Here is a 15,617-nt window from a genome sequence, read left to right as displayed (position 1 = left end):
CTAAGATTCTTGTGGTGGGAGAATGGTGACCTTGAAACTCCATATGCTGTCTACCGGATGAAGGTACACCTATTCGGTGCAGCTTCCTCCCCAGGTTGTGCCAACTACGGCCTCAAGCACATTGCAACTGAAGGAGAAGGAAGTTTCAATGAGGAAACCATCAAGTTCATCAAAACAAACTTCTACGTCGATGATGGATTAGCAAGTGTCGACACCGAAGATCAAGCAATACAGCTTGTCAGCGAAGCACGCAAGCTCTGCAGTACAGGCAAACTTCGGTTGCACAAGTTCATCTCCAACAGCGTCCAAGTTCTAGCCTCACTTCCAAAAGAGGAATGTGCTGCAGCTGCCAAAGATCTGGATATGGCATTCGGTGAAGTACATATGGAAAGAGCACTTGGCGTACAATGGTGTGTGGCATCAGATCAGTTCCAATTCCGAGTGACCATCAAGGAAAATCCACTCACTCGAAGAGGAGTATTGTCTACCGTTGCTTCTGTGTTCGATCCACTTGGATTTGTCTCTCCTTTCATCTTGCTGGGAAAGCAGATCTTGCAACAGATGTGTCGAGATAAACTCAGCTGGGATGACACCTTACCAGACAGTCTTCGACCTCAATGGGAATCTTGGCTGCTTGACCTGAGAAACCTAGCAGAGATAAGGATTCAGAGATGCTACATTCCTTCAAACTTCAAGCCACAGCACTACGAACTTCATCATTTCTCAGATGCAAGTGCATCTGGATATGGTATGTGCACCTACCTCAGAGCATTAAGTACTTCTGGTGAAATCTACTGTTCCTTGGTGATGGGAAGATCGAGAGTTCCACCATCCAAAGTCACAACTATACCACGGCTTGAGTTGTCCGCAGCTGTTGTTGCTGTTCGCACCGGTGATATGCTGAAAAAGGAACTAGATATGGAAATCTCCAAAGAAATGTACTGGACTGACTCTAAGGTTGTACTCGGATACATCAGCAATGAAGCTAGGAGATTTCATGTGTTCGTTGCAAATCGAGTGGAACGCATCAAACAAAGTACAAAGTCAACCCAATGGAGGTACGTGGCTTCCGAAGATAACCCAGCGGACCACGCCTCAAGAGGCCTTACAGCGGAACAACTTGTAGCTTCAAACTGGTTTAAGGGTCCAGACCTTCTTTGGCAGAAAGTTATAACCAGTGGAGAAATCAAGGTGGGAGAGCTGTCAAATAGTGACCCAGAAGTCAAAAGAGTTCAAGTTCACAAGACACAAGCAGAACAAAGGTCACTTTTAGATCGACTACGCAAGTTCTCTGACTGGTCAAGAATGATTAAAGCTGTTGCCAGACTTAAACGCTATGTGAAAGAAACGAAAGATCATAAGCAAAGGTCATGTGAAGTTAGCAACCTACAAGAGAGAAAGGAAGCAGAGCTAACAATCATCAAAATGGTTCAGGAAACGGCATTTGCTCAGGAAAGAAAGTCCCTTCAACATCATAAAGTGATGCAAACCAAAGACAAGGTCAACAAGCTACACAAGTTATGTCCATTTCTGGATGATCAAGGCATTCTTCGAGTAGGTGGACGCTTAACACATGCTGCTCTACACCCTGATGTCAAGCATCCGGTGATCCTGCCAAGAAACAGTCACACATCTGCATTACTTGTCAAACATTATCATGAGAAAACATACCATCAAGGACGTGGGATCACTATGAATGAGCTTCGTTCAAACGGATTTTGGATTCTTGGATGCAGCAAGGTTGTTTCGTCTCACATCTACAAATGTATAAAGTGCAGAAGGTTTAGAAGATGTACAGAGCACCAGAAGATGGCAGACCTCCCAGAGGAACGGATGGAAACTACACCACCATTTATGTACTGTGGGATGGACTGTTTTGGTCCTTTTTACGTCAAGGACGGCCGTAAGGAGTTAAAGCGCTATGGTTTACTAATCACCTGCATGTGCTCCAGAGCGGTACACATTGAGATGCTTGATGATTTATCTACAGATTCCCTCATTAACTCTCTACGTGCATTCATAGCCATCAGAGGTACAGTTCGCCAGATAAGATGTGACCAAGGCACAAACTTTGTCGGCACTAGAAATGAGTTTGTTGAAGCGTTCAAGGAAATGGATCAAGCCAAACTGGGAAAACTGGATTGTGAGTTCCTCATGAACACCCCAGCATCAAGTCACATGGGTGGGGTCTGGGAAAGACAAATTCGCACCATAAGAAGTGTGCTCACGTCAATCCTGGAACAATCAGCCAAACAACTCGACAGCTCCTCCTTAAGAACATTCCTGTATGAAGTCATGGCAGTGATTAACAGCAGACCATTGACTACTGACCAACTAAGTGATCCATCAAGCCCAGAACCTTTAACACCAAACCACATACTGACCATGAAGTCCACAATCATTTCCCCACCTCCAGGAAAGTTTGTCAAGGAAGATCTTTTTCTCCGTAAGAGGTGGCGTCGTGTTCAACTCCTCGCCAACACATTCTGGACAAGGTGGAAAAAGGAGTACTTGTTAAATCTACAAAGCAGGCAAAAGTGGACCAAAGAACACAGAAATGTTAAGATCAATGATGTCGTTCTTCTGAAAGATGAGATAACCCCGCGTAATCAGTGGAAGTTGGCAAAAATCATTGAAGTGTATCCTGGAAAGGATGGAAGAGTGAGGAAAGTGAAAATGTTGATGAGTGATCCAACCCTCGATAAAAAAGGAAAACGTATCTCCAAACCTGTCCACCTGGAGAGACCCATTCAGAAGACAGTTGTCTTGCTGGAAGCAGAAGAAGATGCTCAGCCTCACTCTGCTTAAAATATAAATATAATTCATAAATTGTTAATTCATAAGCTGTTCATAAGCAATACTTTGTTCTTTAAAATCACAAGTGATTGGTGGGAGTGTAACAGTCTCCTGCATTTAACATTTTTAGTTCATATGTAAGTTTTATGTGTTTATTCAAACATCTCTCAGTTAATATATAATACATTTCACATATACAATGTTCTTGCGCCATCTGGTGGTATACTGTAGGGGGAACAGTCGCGTAGTTTTTAGGTTCCACCCGACCCCTTTTTGTTGACGCACTTCCTACCTGCTGTCTGTAGCCGCCAGTTAGCTTCATCACATGAAGATGAAGAGATGTAGAAATAACCATAAAACTAAAGAAACAAGCAAGAAAGAAGACGAGACTAAAGCCATAAGGATTATTTAGCCCCTTGTTGATGCCAGCGAACGAGGTTTGTGTAGTTTTTAATGTTTTTATTTCACGTAATTAACATCTGTGATTTATTTATTTGTGTAACACAAAGAGCAAGAACATGTATTAAAAGATGTTTTTGTTGTGTTTTTCTGTCGTGAGCAGTTCTCACGGGTTCCAAGAAGAAGAATAAACCCTGTTTTTTTTAACTCTACTCGTGCCTACGTGAATCTATGAGGGTGCTACAGTGATGGTAGACTTAAACTTCCTGTTACTTTCTTCCGCTCATGTGTGACTACATAACTTCTATTTTCTATGATTTTAATTGTGTTTATACATGTGCAGATGTAAAAGAACGAAATAAATCAGATTAACCTGTATACATGCAGGAAGACATTAGAGTATTGGCGAGAAATCCAGGTGTGGTAATCTGATAAAGCACATCAGATTGTACTATTTATATGATCACTTGAATTATTTGACAACTCCAGAAATCGGACACTAATCAGAGTATAGGTGTGCTTGTAAACAGGCTCACTGTTTGTACCATGTGACATTGCCAGATAAGTAATTGTCAGATGACAATGGAATATGCAAGCTTGGAAACACAGACCTGGCAGTAGCAGCAGCATTCCTCCTACCTCCTGCTTCTGTCAGCCTGTCCCAGGGCAGCTGTGGCTACAGATGTAGTTTACCACCACCAGAGAGAGAATGTGAGAGGGAATGAATAATGGGTCAATAATGTAAAGCGCTTTGGGTGTCTAGAAAAGCGCTATATAAATCCAATCCATTATTATTATTATTATTATTATTATTATTACATGCAAAAAGTTTTCCACCAGTTTTCTTTTCTAAAGGGATAGATATTGTCCATGCCCAAACATTTTAAAGTGTGACTTTACCATCCCACAACAACAAGTCTTTGAGCAGCTCATGGGCCTTGGGTCAACTGATGCTCATATAAAAGCATAAAACAGTTGGGCTACCAGCACGCAACACTTGTCAGACCTGCCCACCACCATCACACTGCTAATCAGAATTACATTTTCCTTGGCTTTCACTGCACTGTGATGTGAATCCAATTGTTCTGTGGGATTATACACATGACTAGAAACACAACCCAGGTGATCATATATTTCTGAAACTTCCAGCTACATATAATGGCAGTGTTTTTACTTTGAAATTAAGTCAACATTTCTCAACTGTGTCCCATGGGATATAACTTTGGAAAAAAACATCATCGGCAGTTTCAATGTCAAGATATTTTCTAAATTCCCATTTCAACTGTGTCACCATTTACACACAGGGTATTTGTCAACCTGATGGTAATGTTAGTAGCTAAGAAAGTAGCAGTCTGTGAAAAAGATAAAGTACTATATTTAGGTTAAACAGCTGAATGGACTGTGTCTCCTATTGCACGTGATACACATTGCCATCTTCAGAAATCTTCAGTGACTGTGAACAGGTCATGGAGAGTTATGACGACATCATCTCTGTGACTTTCTGGTTTATAGTCTTTCTGTTAATGTATTTTCACAGTGTGATACTTAAACAGTTTTACCAGAAACTCTAATTAAAAAAAAAAAAAAAAAAAAAAAAAGAGATCTTTTAACCCATAAAGACCGAAACATCCATCACCGACCAAAACCATCTACTGATTTAAACTGTTTAATACCTGTTGATCCACGATCCATCAACACATGTAAATGATTGGTGTAAAATGCAGTTTGTCATGTTTCCATTGTCATCAGATATGACCCATTTGGACATTCACAGGCTCTGTGGTGAATGTGGAAACTTCGTCATCTTCTACTACATTGATTCACCAATAAAACCCATGGAGTTGGATCAACGACAGTGGATGGAGACACTTGGGTTATGTTCAGTTAGTGTTATATTTTACTGAAAAAGTCACGTTTTCTTCAGTTTTGTCTGTTTTGGATATAATAACCCTAAACTTTAATCTGAGCTTTTATGAACATCTACATGATCAATACATTAAATATACGAAAATAGATTATTTACAATGATAAAATAGAAAATATAGAGGATAATATTGTAATTAAATGGTGATATATCACTTAAGAAAGGTTAAATATAGAGAAAATGTCGTTTGGGAACTGACATAAAAGAACTGCTGGGTCTTTATGGTTTAAATTGACAAACATCATATGAGCAGAAGATGACAAGAGTCAAAACAATCAAAAAATTTCTCTTATCATTAACTGTAATACAAATTTCGTCAAAATAAGGACTTAAGCTGGACTCAAGCTGTCTGAACCTTTACATCAACATTATAGTGTTTATCTACTGATAGTGCTTTTCAATAACAGACCAGAACTAGAAAAGCACTCGGAGAGAGCAGACCTCTGCCAAGGCAGATCAGTGCCCCCCCCCCCCCCCCCCCCGATCACCACCAGAATTTAATAATTTGTTCCTTGTGCCAGTATCAACATTTCCTGAAATTATCATCCAAATCCATCCACAACTTTTTGAGTTATCTTGCACACAGACAGACAGACAGACAGACAGACAGACAGACAGACAGACAAACCAACGCCGGCAAAAACATAACCACCTTGGCGGAGGTAATAATGTCCACATTAAATTTTATTTTGATGGTTACATCTGTTCACTTATAGCACTTGAGAAGGATTGGATCCTCAATAACTTTAATACTGAAGGCCTCCACAGTTTTGCATTTAACACATACTGAAATCTCTGCTTGACCTGATAATACATGTTATACGCTAATGCATGTGCATTTTTGATATTTACAACTTCATCTCAACTGAATTGTTCCCTGTTGATCATATTTGCCTTTTCATTACTGAATAACTTTTTGTGCAATTTCTTGGAGCATTATCTTTCACATCAATCTCAGCAGCAGCAATAGTGTTTTTGTTTTTTTGGTTTTTTTGGTTTTTTTGTTTCACATCTGTGGCACACAGTACATCATTCAGTAAAACCTGTTAAATTTCCAAAGAAACCGTCAGGAGGGAAACGATAGGAAGAAATCTACATTATACCCCCAGATGAAACAAATAACATCTGTACTTGTTCTTTGTTGAAAAAAATGTATTGTCTCAACCTCATATTTTTCATCATTCAAATAATAGGAACACATTTTCTAGCCATATGGGTGTGCAGATATTAAGGACAAAAAGAATAAAGGAATATGATAGTTGTTGTCATACTGCAGGGTAGTTAATAAATAAATACATAAGGAAATACATGAACAAGAAGAAAGAAATGCTGTGTTTTAAGTGCTTTAACTAAAAACCTGGATGTAATAAGTGTAGAATGACAGCACTACACACATAAATATATGTTTTGTGTTGTTTAAAGCACACAGTGCCTCTGCTCTTATAAAATCATATAACCTTTATCACCAAATTGTGTAATTATCACCTTACTCAGGCAGCAGCTGCCTTTATTTAGCCTGGAATAAATAAATTCAGTGTTCAATTATGTTGCTTTCTCACTGTGATCAACATGTTATCAGTTCAGATGGTGGAAATGTTGTTAGAGTAAGTTTTCAAGTAGCTGCGAACAGTTATTTCCAGAGTTCACTGGTAGTTGCTGTGGGTAAAAAGGTCAACTAATTGCCTAAACGGTTGAATGTTAATTGAAATCTATTCATCATTAGATTGTGGCAATTAAATTACAGTGGATACACCTTCTTAAGACCCACATGGTGGACACTTTGTTATGGTGTCAATAGACTAATCAATGACAGTGATCTATTAATGGGAGTGCGATACGGACAAGTGCTCACGCAAAAGGTGACTGGCAAGTAAAGGTTGATTGAGAAAGGTTAATTTCGATTCATGGAGTATTCATCTTGTTAAGCTTTGCATCCTCTACTAACCCTGATGATGAAAAATAAGGAATAATCGTAGAAAAGATACTTTATCCTGCTTCATTTTCAACTGTAGTATAATTCCTCCGGTGGTACATTTGCTTTAACTGGGTCTTGTTTTCTTCCCAAGGAAATACAATTTTTCATGGTTGAACTTGCAACTTTGCTATGGTTATGGTTAGGAAAAGATCATGATTTGGTTTAAACCACAGGTGTCAAACTCCAGTCCTCGAGGGCCGCTATTCTGCAGGTTTTAGGTATTTCCCTCTTCCAGCACACCTGGTTCAATTAATGATCAGCTCATCATTCAGCTCTGCAGAAGCCTGATAATGATGTAATGGCTTTCAGGTGTGATGGACAAGGGAAATATCTAAAACATGTAGGATACCGGCCCTCGAGGACCAGAGTTCGACAACCCTGGTTTAAACAATAATAAATACAATGTGAGTTAAAGCTGGACAACATATCCCAAAAACATTATCATGATAAATATTGTTGTAATGGTCAATATTGATAATTGTGATGATAGAATGTCAAATCATTATTTCCCTCAAGTTTAAAGGTCAAGTTTTTGACCCATTTCAAGAGGAGTCCCTATAACTAATTATGTTAATTCGGCAAATCTCATTAACCATCTGAAAAGGTGGTATTTAGGAGTCTTCAACAATTATCTGAAAGCTGATTAAAAAGCAAAGCAATGAACTGGTGTTAAAACATATATGTAATGTGAGGAATCAATATATTTTTACAACAGAAATTAATTTGCCCAGAAAAAATAAATGATATATGTTGTATTCAAACTCCTCATAATGACATACACATGTAACCCATACAAAACATGGTTACTGATAATTAATCGCCTAATCCAATTATTTCCAACGCCCCACGAATGCACCACCATTTTCCGAGTCCCTTTTAATGCATCATGTAGTCACGTCCTGTGCCTGAGCTAAACGCGGTAAATAGACACGAAGAGCAAGGAAAAGGTATCTGAACAACAAAACGAACCATAAAAAGTTGTAAAATGCACTTTTACCAATTTCTAATTTAAGGTTACTTACCTTTCAGAGCCTTTATAGCGTGTTGCACGCTTTCAGACTGAGTGGAGTGTATTTGTTTTTCTGAAAACTGCAGTGAGTGAAAATTATATTTTAAGCTAGCAGCATGCTAGTTACTGTCCGCGCACATGGTGGCTAAAGCACGTGTGCATTGTATGTTGAGTTGAGAGGTTAAAACCAGTCGGAGTGTTGAATAAGAGCACTAATATGTGTTAATTCATTATGTTGTTATGAGAGCATTTTTACATATGTTCCATAAATATGCAAATGTGTATTTTATTGTGCAAAAATGTGTTAGTTCATTATGTGTTATTGGGGTATCTTTACATATGCTTTATAAATATGCAAATTAGAGATAGACCGATATGGGTTTTTCAGGTCCGATACGGATTATTAGTAGTTAGAGGAGGCCGATAACCGATATTTGGAGCCGATATTCATTTGCAGTAACAGTGTAAAAATTGGCGTGAAAAATTTTGAATAATGCAAACACTGAACTTCGTTTAAATGCCTAAAGCATGGTTATTTAATCAAATAAATAGAAAATAATAGCTCCAGAAGTGCATGGATTTCCTAGACTCAGAAGCGTCTCTTATAAAGTTGAATAAAAGCTTAAATAAATAGCTCCCTTAAATTTTTCCACAGTAAATAAAGTAACATTTAAATATAACTATAATGACTTATCTTTGTATTAAGTTCAAACACAACAAAAATACAGGGAGACTCTTGTAAACTCTTGGGCCACATGCTAACATCTGCTCAACTCATCATGCTTCATTTATTACAGCATTTGGGAAGCCTTAAGTTGATTTCATTATTGAATTTTATATTTTACCATGCAGTAGCAGGGACCCTGTCATTCAAAACTATGTTGCTACATTATTAATGATTAATATGACAAAAGCTACATAAAAAAGTATAATAGTTGCTATGAGTGCAGTTAAACTCCTGACAGAACACAAACAGCCTTTAGGGCTTTAATGAGCACACACAGGATTTAAAATGTTCCATCATGTTCAGATAAATCACTTCTGAATTTTACTCTCTCTCATCTTCACTTTAATTTTCAGATCATAGGACTAGAAAGCTCACAGCAACATTAGTAGTTGTGAGTTGTAGAGTTCTTCATGTGACTTTAACGCAAACACACACTATTACATTACATACCAACACAGTCTCACCCCAAATAGTCAGAAATCGACGCATGTGGACAGAGCCCCATAGCGGCACTATTTGACGTGGGGGGGGGGTACTCCTTCCGCGTCGAAATCCAACGCGGAAGGAGTACACACCGCGGAGAGGTGAAGTTTTCTCGTGTGAGAAGCTCCGGAGAGAAAACACATGTGTCAAAGGTAAACGCAGAAAACTCTTCTGAAACTGTACTAAACATCCCTGTGCTCTACATCTCACAACTACTACTAATGTTTCAGAAGAACGTCAGAGCAGAGTAAACATTAGCGGCAGCTCTGCTAACTCAGATTACCTCCTGACATGTGTGTGAATTAGACTGCTGATAATATGGAGATGGAAACAGTCTGTGACAGAAAAGCATGTGTTTGTGATTAAGAGAGAGCGCCTAAAAAACTCAGTTCACTTGTTTTAGGGAAGCATGCTGAGGTGAAGTCTGATGAGCTTTTACCAGAACATTAGTTCATCAGTCTGGCTCTAAACGCTCTGCACACTGTGGATTAGTAATGGAGAAAATGTATGTAGAATACAGTCCCATCCCAAGCCAGTCCCAGTCTGTGTGTGTGAGGACAGCGTCAGCCTCAACCAATCAGAGGGCGCAGAGTGGATAGTGCAGGAGAGAGAGAGAGAGAGAGAGAGAGAGAGAGAGAGAGAGAGGCGCGGCTGCATCTGAGCCGAAATAACCCAGTTTTAAATTGATCTCTTAATATCGGCCCGTCGGATTAAAAAAAGGCCGATACCGATATACGTCAAATTCCCAAATATCGGCGCCAGTGATAATCGGCCCAGCCGATAATCGGTCGACCTCTAATGCAAATATGTATTTTTATTTAAATGTGCTTCTGTTTTAAGTGGTCATGCCCTTTGTGATTTTGTTTATGGGTTAATTCATAACTAAAGTATGGTTAAAAATGATTTAAGTTAAACATTGAGTAATTTGATTCATAATTTGACTTAAAATACTTTAAAAATGGGTAAATAAATATTGGACTGATGTATAGTGCTGTAAGCTTTGCACTTTGAGTCAACAGGACCTAAAACAATGTTAAACAACAAGGTTCAATAGATTTTGGATATTTGATGAGATCTCATGGTATACGAAATTATTTTAGAACTGTTTTGTTCATTGTTCTGTGCTTTATGTGCAGACTGGTTTTTTAGAGGTCCTGGATCTGATCTTGGAAAAGTGATGGTGAGCCAGACCCAGTGAGAACTTTCTGAAGATTCCAAAGCAGGGTGGCTAGCTGCCTGGTCTTCTGGAAAAGATCTACAGACCTATCGGTTCAAGCCAAGGAGCCAGATAAGACATTATTTGACTAACACTAAAAAAAGATTATCTAAACCACACAGAGCACACAAAGACAACTTAAAAGAACTGAACACAATCTTATTTTTTGGGGTTTATTTTTATTTTTAATTTTTATTTTAAAGAGCTCTTCACATTGTGAATTTGTTCTATTACTGTACTTTCTGTACAAATTGTAATAAGTCTGCCAGCTGTTCAATTTTTGCATTTTTAAATAACACTCCTCACGAACTTAGTCCTAAATATAACCTAGCTAATCTAAGCAAGTGTTACACACAGCTTGGCTAAAACAAAAAAAATGTGATTAATATGTTTCAGCTGCAACAAGTTCTTTAACCTAAACTGATGCAGTGAGTAGCTTCTCACTTCTTAAATAACCATCAGTTTGATAGAGAGCATAAAGATTGGACAATGCTGGGATTCATCAAGCTCAAGTTGTGAAAGAGTGGTTTAAACATCACACATTGGCCACCACAAACTCCAGACATGAACCCCACTGACAAACTTTAGAATGTGATGGAAAAGACTTTACACAGTGGTCTGACTCTGCCATTATCAGTACAAGATTTTGGCCCAAAATAAATGTGAATATGGATGACAGTAAAAGTTGCGACATTTATTTTAACATTGCAAAAGCACTGTGTGGCATGAATGATGTCACCATAAATGTGTCCTGAATTGAATCTAAAAGCAGTCCAATGAAATATTGCATGTGGAACTTCTTTGGCTGGGCAGTATACAAGTCAAAGTATATAGTATTGTTATTATATTCTTGTTTTATTTGCTTTTTCCGTACTGTTCCAACTATTCCTTCTAAGGGGTTATAATGGAGTTGTGATCTGTGAGTTCAGTGTTTACTACATCAGAACATATTCAGAAACTTTCCAGCTATTTTTCTGTGCTTTTTGTGGAAACACAGCTGGTGTTCCCATGTTACATTGTTATGGAAACATGTTTGTGTACAACTATTGTTTATGAATGTGAACCATGTATGTTCATGAAGATGATTGTCACAGACTGTGTTAGTAGCTGTCTAATATTTTGAATAATTCTTGTAGGTTTTGCGTATTGAATAATATGATTGATAGAAAAATTCTGAGATGGCATCTAAGAATCAAGACAGAGTCACTGGATTCTGGAATCAGAAGACTTTACTTGCGACAAGGAGTCAAGTATGTACAACAAGATGCAGCAGTTGACTGACTAACACCAGGAAGTCTAAGTTCTTAAGAAAGAATATGAATAATACAACCATTGGTCCAAGTGTCCAAACATAATGATGTTGATCAAGTTCACCATTGGCTTAGGTATCCAAAACACGGTGATGCATGGGTGCAGTGACTGCGTTTGTACTCCTTTCCCACCTACCCTATGGCCCGATCTCCCCAAGGGCAACAGGCCACTGGCCCTGAACTGGCACTATGAGACAGAAAACATGTAGATAGAGAAGAAATGGTAGACATATCCTGGATGTTTTCTTGATGCACCTGTGGAAAGGAATTTTACTCTTTTTACTTTATCTAGTAGTTACTTACTGCATATTTCCTTTGAACAAACTAAAAAAAATTGAGTTTTATCTCTACATTGCTCAGTATTTCATCAACAGCTTGTAAGAGGTTTGTGCCTTTTTGAGTATCTAAGCTCTTGGCAGCTTTCCAGTAGTTATCAGTTGTTTTTACTTCTGCTAAGAAAGTCATGTGATCATTCTGGGTCTGTCTGTCAGCAACATTGTATAAAAAACTACCACATTGATTTTTCTTGAACTTGTTGAAAAGGTTTTGCAGAGGCCAAGCAGAGAACCATTACATTTTGGAGTAGGTCCATTAAAATGAGTGAAGGTTGGAGGGGTTTCTCACCTATTTAACACTGAACGCTATCCCAGGCTAACTGTCTGACACAAGGGGAAAACACAGATCCTAAATTTTGTTTGTTTGTGGTTTAATGGTATTGTAATGTGAGCAAACGAGTGGACAGTTGGCCTCAGAGGTGTGTGTTCACCAAGTGCCCTTCTGCAGCTGCACTTGACATCACACTGAAATCACTTTACAAGGTCTTAACACATTCAACCTTATAAATACTCAAGTACGGCAGTGAAACTTTAAAGGGCATTACAGTAATGACCCTGCTAGAGGTGTGAATGACTGACAAATGAGCTGAAAAAGTGGAGAATTTTTACCTCTCTTTTACATCAAACAAATGCAAATGAAGCCTCTCTCTTTGTATTAAATTGATCTTGAGTCTGCTAAATTAATCACTTGGAAAAGGTGTAGATTGTTTTTGAGACCTTTTGCAGTGACGCATTTGGCAGTATGTGGACTCCTTTTTTTCTGTAAACTCCTTGCAGATCAGCTCGATCAGACGGATCATGTGGCTGCTGATTGTTTTGGCTTGGCTGTTATGTACTGTCAAACATTTGCTCATTTCTGCAATTTCATATCTTGCTCCTGTCCACTGGTTTGTGTATATACAGCTATTGTCTGTGTGTGTGGTTGAAGATTGGACATATTCACATTTGTGCAGGCTTTTATTTAACTTTGTGCCAGTGACAGTAATTATATTGTTAGGTAAGGTGCGTGTCGTCATGGAAGGATGTACAGCTGTGTTCCTGTTCACACTTGACTGCCTGTGTCTGTTTGTCATTGTTGATGAGTTATTGACCGCTCTATTCACAGCCGTATAACCAGACATGTTCGCTTTCTGGAAACCCTCCAGGATCATAAGCTCCTGTAATTACAAGGAAGGCTGAATAACATGCATTGTCTTTGCTCTAATTAAATTACAGAGGTCAAATCTGAAGAAAAGGTGCAGTAAACACGGCCAGATCTCCTTTGTCGTTGACTTAATGCCTTTTTGATTTGTTGACGTGCATTGTCTGTGCTCTGGCTCATCAGGGTTTCATTTCTGACTGTGTATCTACACATCAATAAACCAGTAAGTGTAGAATTGGGTTTTTCTCTATAGCTTTGCCACATTCTTTATGCATTAGAAAGGTTAACGTGAGAATTTAGAAAGATAGTAACAAAAGAATGGATATTAAAATGTAAAACCACAGAATCAACACAAACTTACCAGTAGAGGTGGTAGAAATGAACACAACCATCAACATCCAGGGCTTGGACATTAAGATATGCACTTGTTCACCTCAACAATTAAGGCTCATTTATGCTCGCTTAACGCACATACAGTTGCGGAAAAAATTATTAGACCATCAAAAGCCGTCACATACAATCCAGTACTAACGCCTGTGTATATTATGTGACTTAAATCGACAGAAAAGAAAACATGGAATGCCTAAAAGCATTTTTTTTGTTTTTGGCAGTACAATGCCATGGTGATTTTGGTTATTATCAAGAAAATCATGGAGAATGGCTAGGTATCAGCTCTTAAATTAAACTCTTATGAACTATTTTTGTTGTTATCATTAAATTTGTCCAAACAAATGTACCTGTAGTTGTACCAGGCATTAAAATGAACCAGAAATTGAAAAAACAAAGGGCGGTCTAATAATTTTTTTCTGCAACTGGACATAGCTACATCCATTTCAAACGTTGTGTAGTGTCACTGTCTTCATACTTCCATGGGTGCAGTGCACCAGAATGAGCATTTCTCAATCAGTCAGGGTTCCTACAGGTTTCTACAAGTTAGATTTAAGTCTTTTTAAGACCTTTTTAAGACTACATAGAACAGAATTTAATGCCCACTCCACAGCCATGAAGGCAAGCATTTATGACTCCTAGAATTTAGGAAAATTTGTGTCAACCAGATAGAGAATGATCTTTTGTCCAACCAGACTGTGCACTTCCCCATGCTTACTTTGTGGGCATGTGACTAACGGCTGCATGTGTGTTGGGCTGAATGTTCTGAATGTGCTAAATACCACAAAGAAGAGTAACGTTTTTTGAGAAGAACAAGAAGAAAGTTGCTAATAACGAACATGGCCATGACAGAGGAGGTATTATTAATGTGGATGCTAATTAGGGCTGGGTATCATGGCCAGTTTCCATAATCGATTCAATTTCGATTCATAAGGTTCTGAATCGATTAATCACGATTTGATTTGATTCAATATTGATTCGATTCAGTATTAATTGATTGATTTAGAGTAATTTAGTGATACCAAAGTGTAATTTTGAGTTGGAACCTGATTATTTGAGTACCGCAGTCATGCAACACATCAATACTGGTATCAATATTGATATTAGAAAGGAAATAAATATGACATTTCAGCAGTAAATTGCTGAATGTGCTCTTAAATAATGAACGGGAATGAACACTCTAGAAACATTCCCATGTTTCTAGAGTGTCTCAGAACGGACTTCTTTGTCATCTCTACTCTGTTTTATGGCTTGAAGTAGAGCCCGACCGATTAATCGGGCCAATTATAGCGTATCACCAATTAATCAACATCGGCCAATATGTAGCCAATGTAGCTGATATATTAACTTTTTTTGCTGCACAGGATTCTGTCGCTCGCTGCTCCTGTGTGTGTGCTGCCCAGAGAGTAAGAGGAACTTTAAAGCGAATTAGTTTCACTTTCACTCCTGCGCAGAGAATGATGCTATCACACACAATCACATAATCATGGAGCTACACTGCCAACCCCCCCCCCCCCCCCCCCCCCAGCTCGCGCGCTCAGACCAGGATGTAGGATGGACAGCTTATCCCCCCTTGCTCTGACCCCCCACCCTGGCGAAAGTCACTGACTGCTACCACGTGCTATGACAAGAATAGACCGCTACCCCCCCCCCCCCCCCCCCCCCCCCCCCCCTTATGAAGTATTCACCTCCACACACACACCCATGTCCGTGCACTTCCTGTCTCCCCCACAGTTTCAGTCTGCCAGCAGGCCTGGGTGTTAATAGTGTAGGGGAGACTGGGGACAGTTGTAACACGGGTCAGTTGTAACTCTTGCAATTGCTCCAGTCAGGAACAACTTAGGACTCACCTAATTCCCTCTGCACATGCTCAGTTTAGTCCTTAGTCCACATAAGAAGTTGTAGTGCCGTGAGG

General features: G+C 38.9%; 1 long non-coding RNA gene across 1 annotated transcript; it reads left to right on the top strand.

Annotated features, from left to right (window-relative positions):
* The first annotated feature begins 3,483 nt into the window (after positions 1–3,483).
* On the top strand, positions 3,484–14,222 carry LOC115432496 (uncharacterized). The gene is made up of 3 exons (XR_003937212.1): positions 3,484–3,618; positions 9,764–9,770; positions 14,209–14,222. It is a non-coding gene; the product is annotated as an uncharacterized LOC115432496 (long non-coding RNA).
* The last annotated feature ends 1,395 nt before the right edge of the window (positions 14,223–15,617 follow it).

This window comes from Sphaeramia orbicularis, chromosome 14 (genome assembly GCF_902148855.1).
Source record: "Sphaeramia orbicularis chromosome 14, fSphaOr1.1, whole genome shotgun sequence".
Lineage (NCBI taxonomy): Eukaryota > Metazoa > Chordata > Actinopteri > Kurtiformes > Apogonidae > Sphaeramia > Sphaeramia orbicularis.
Note: the sequence above shows the minus strand (reverse complement) of the source record. Positions and strands in the feature narration are given on the sequence as shown.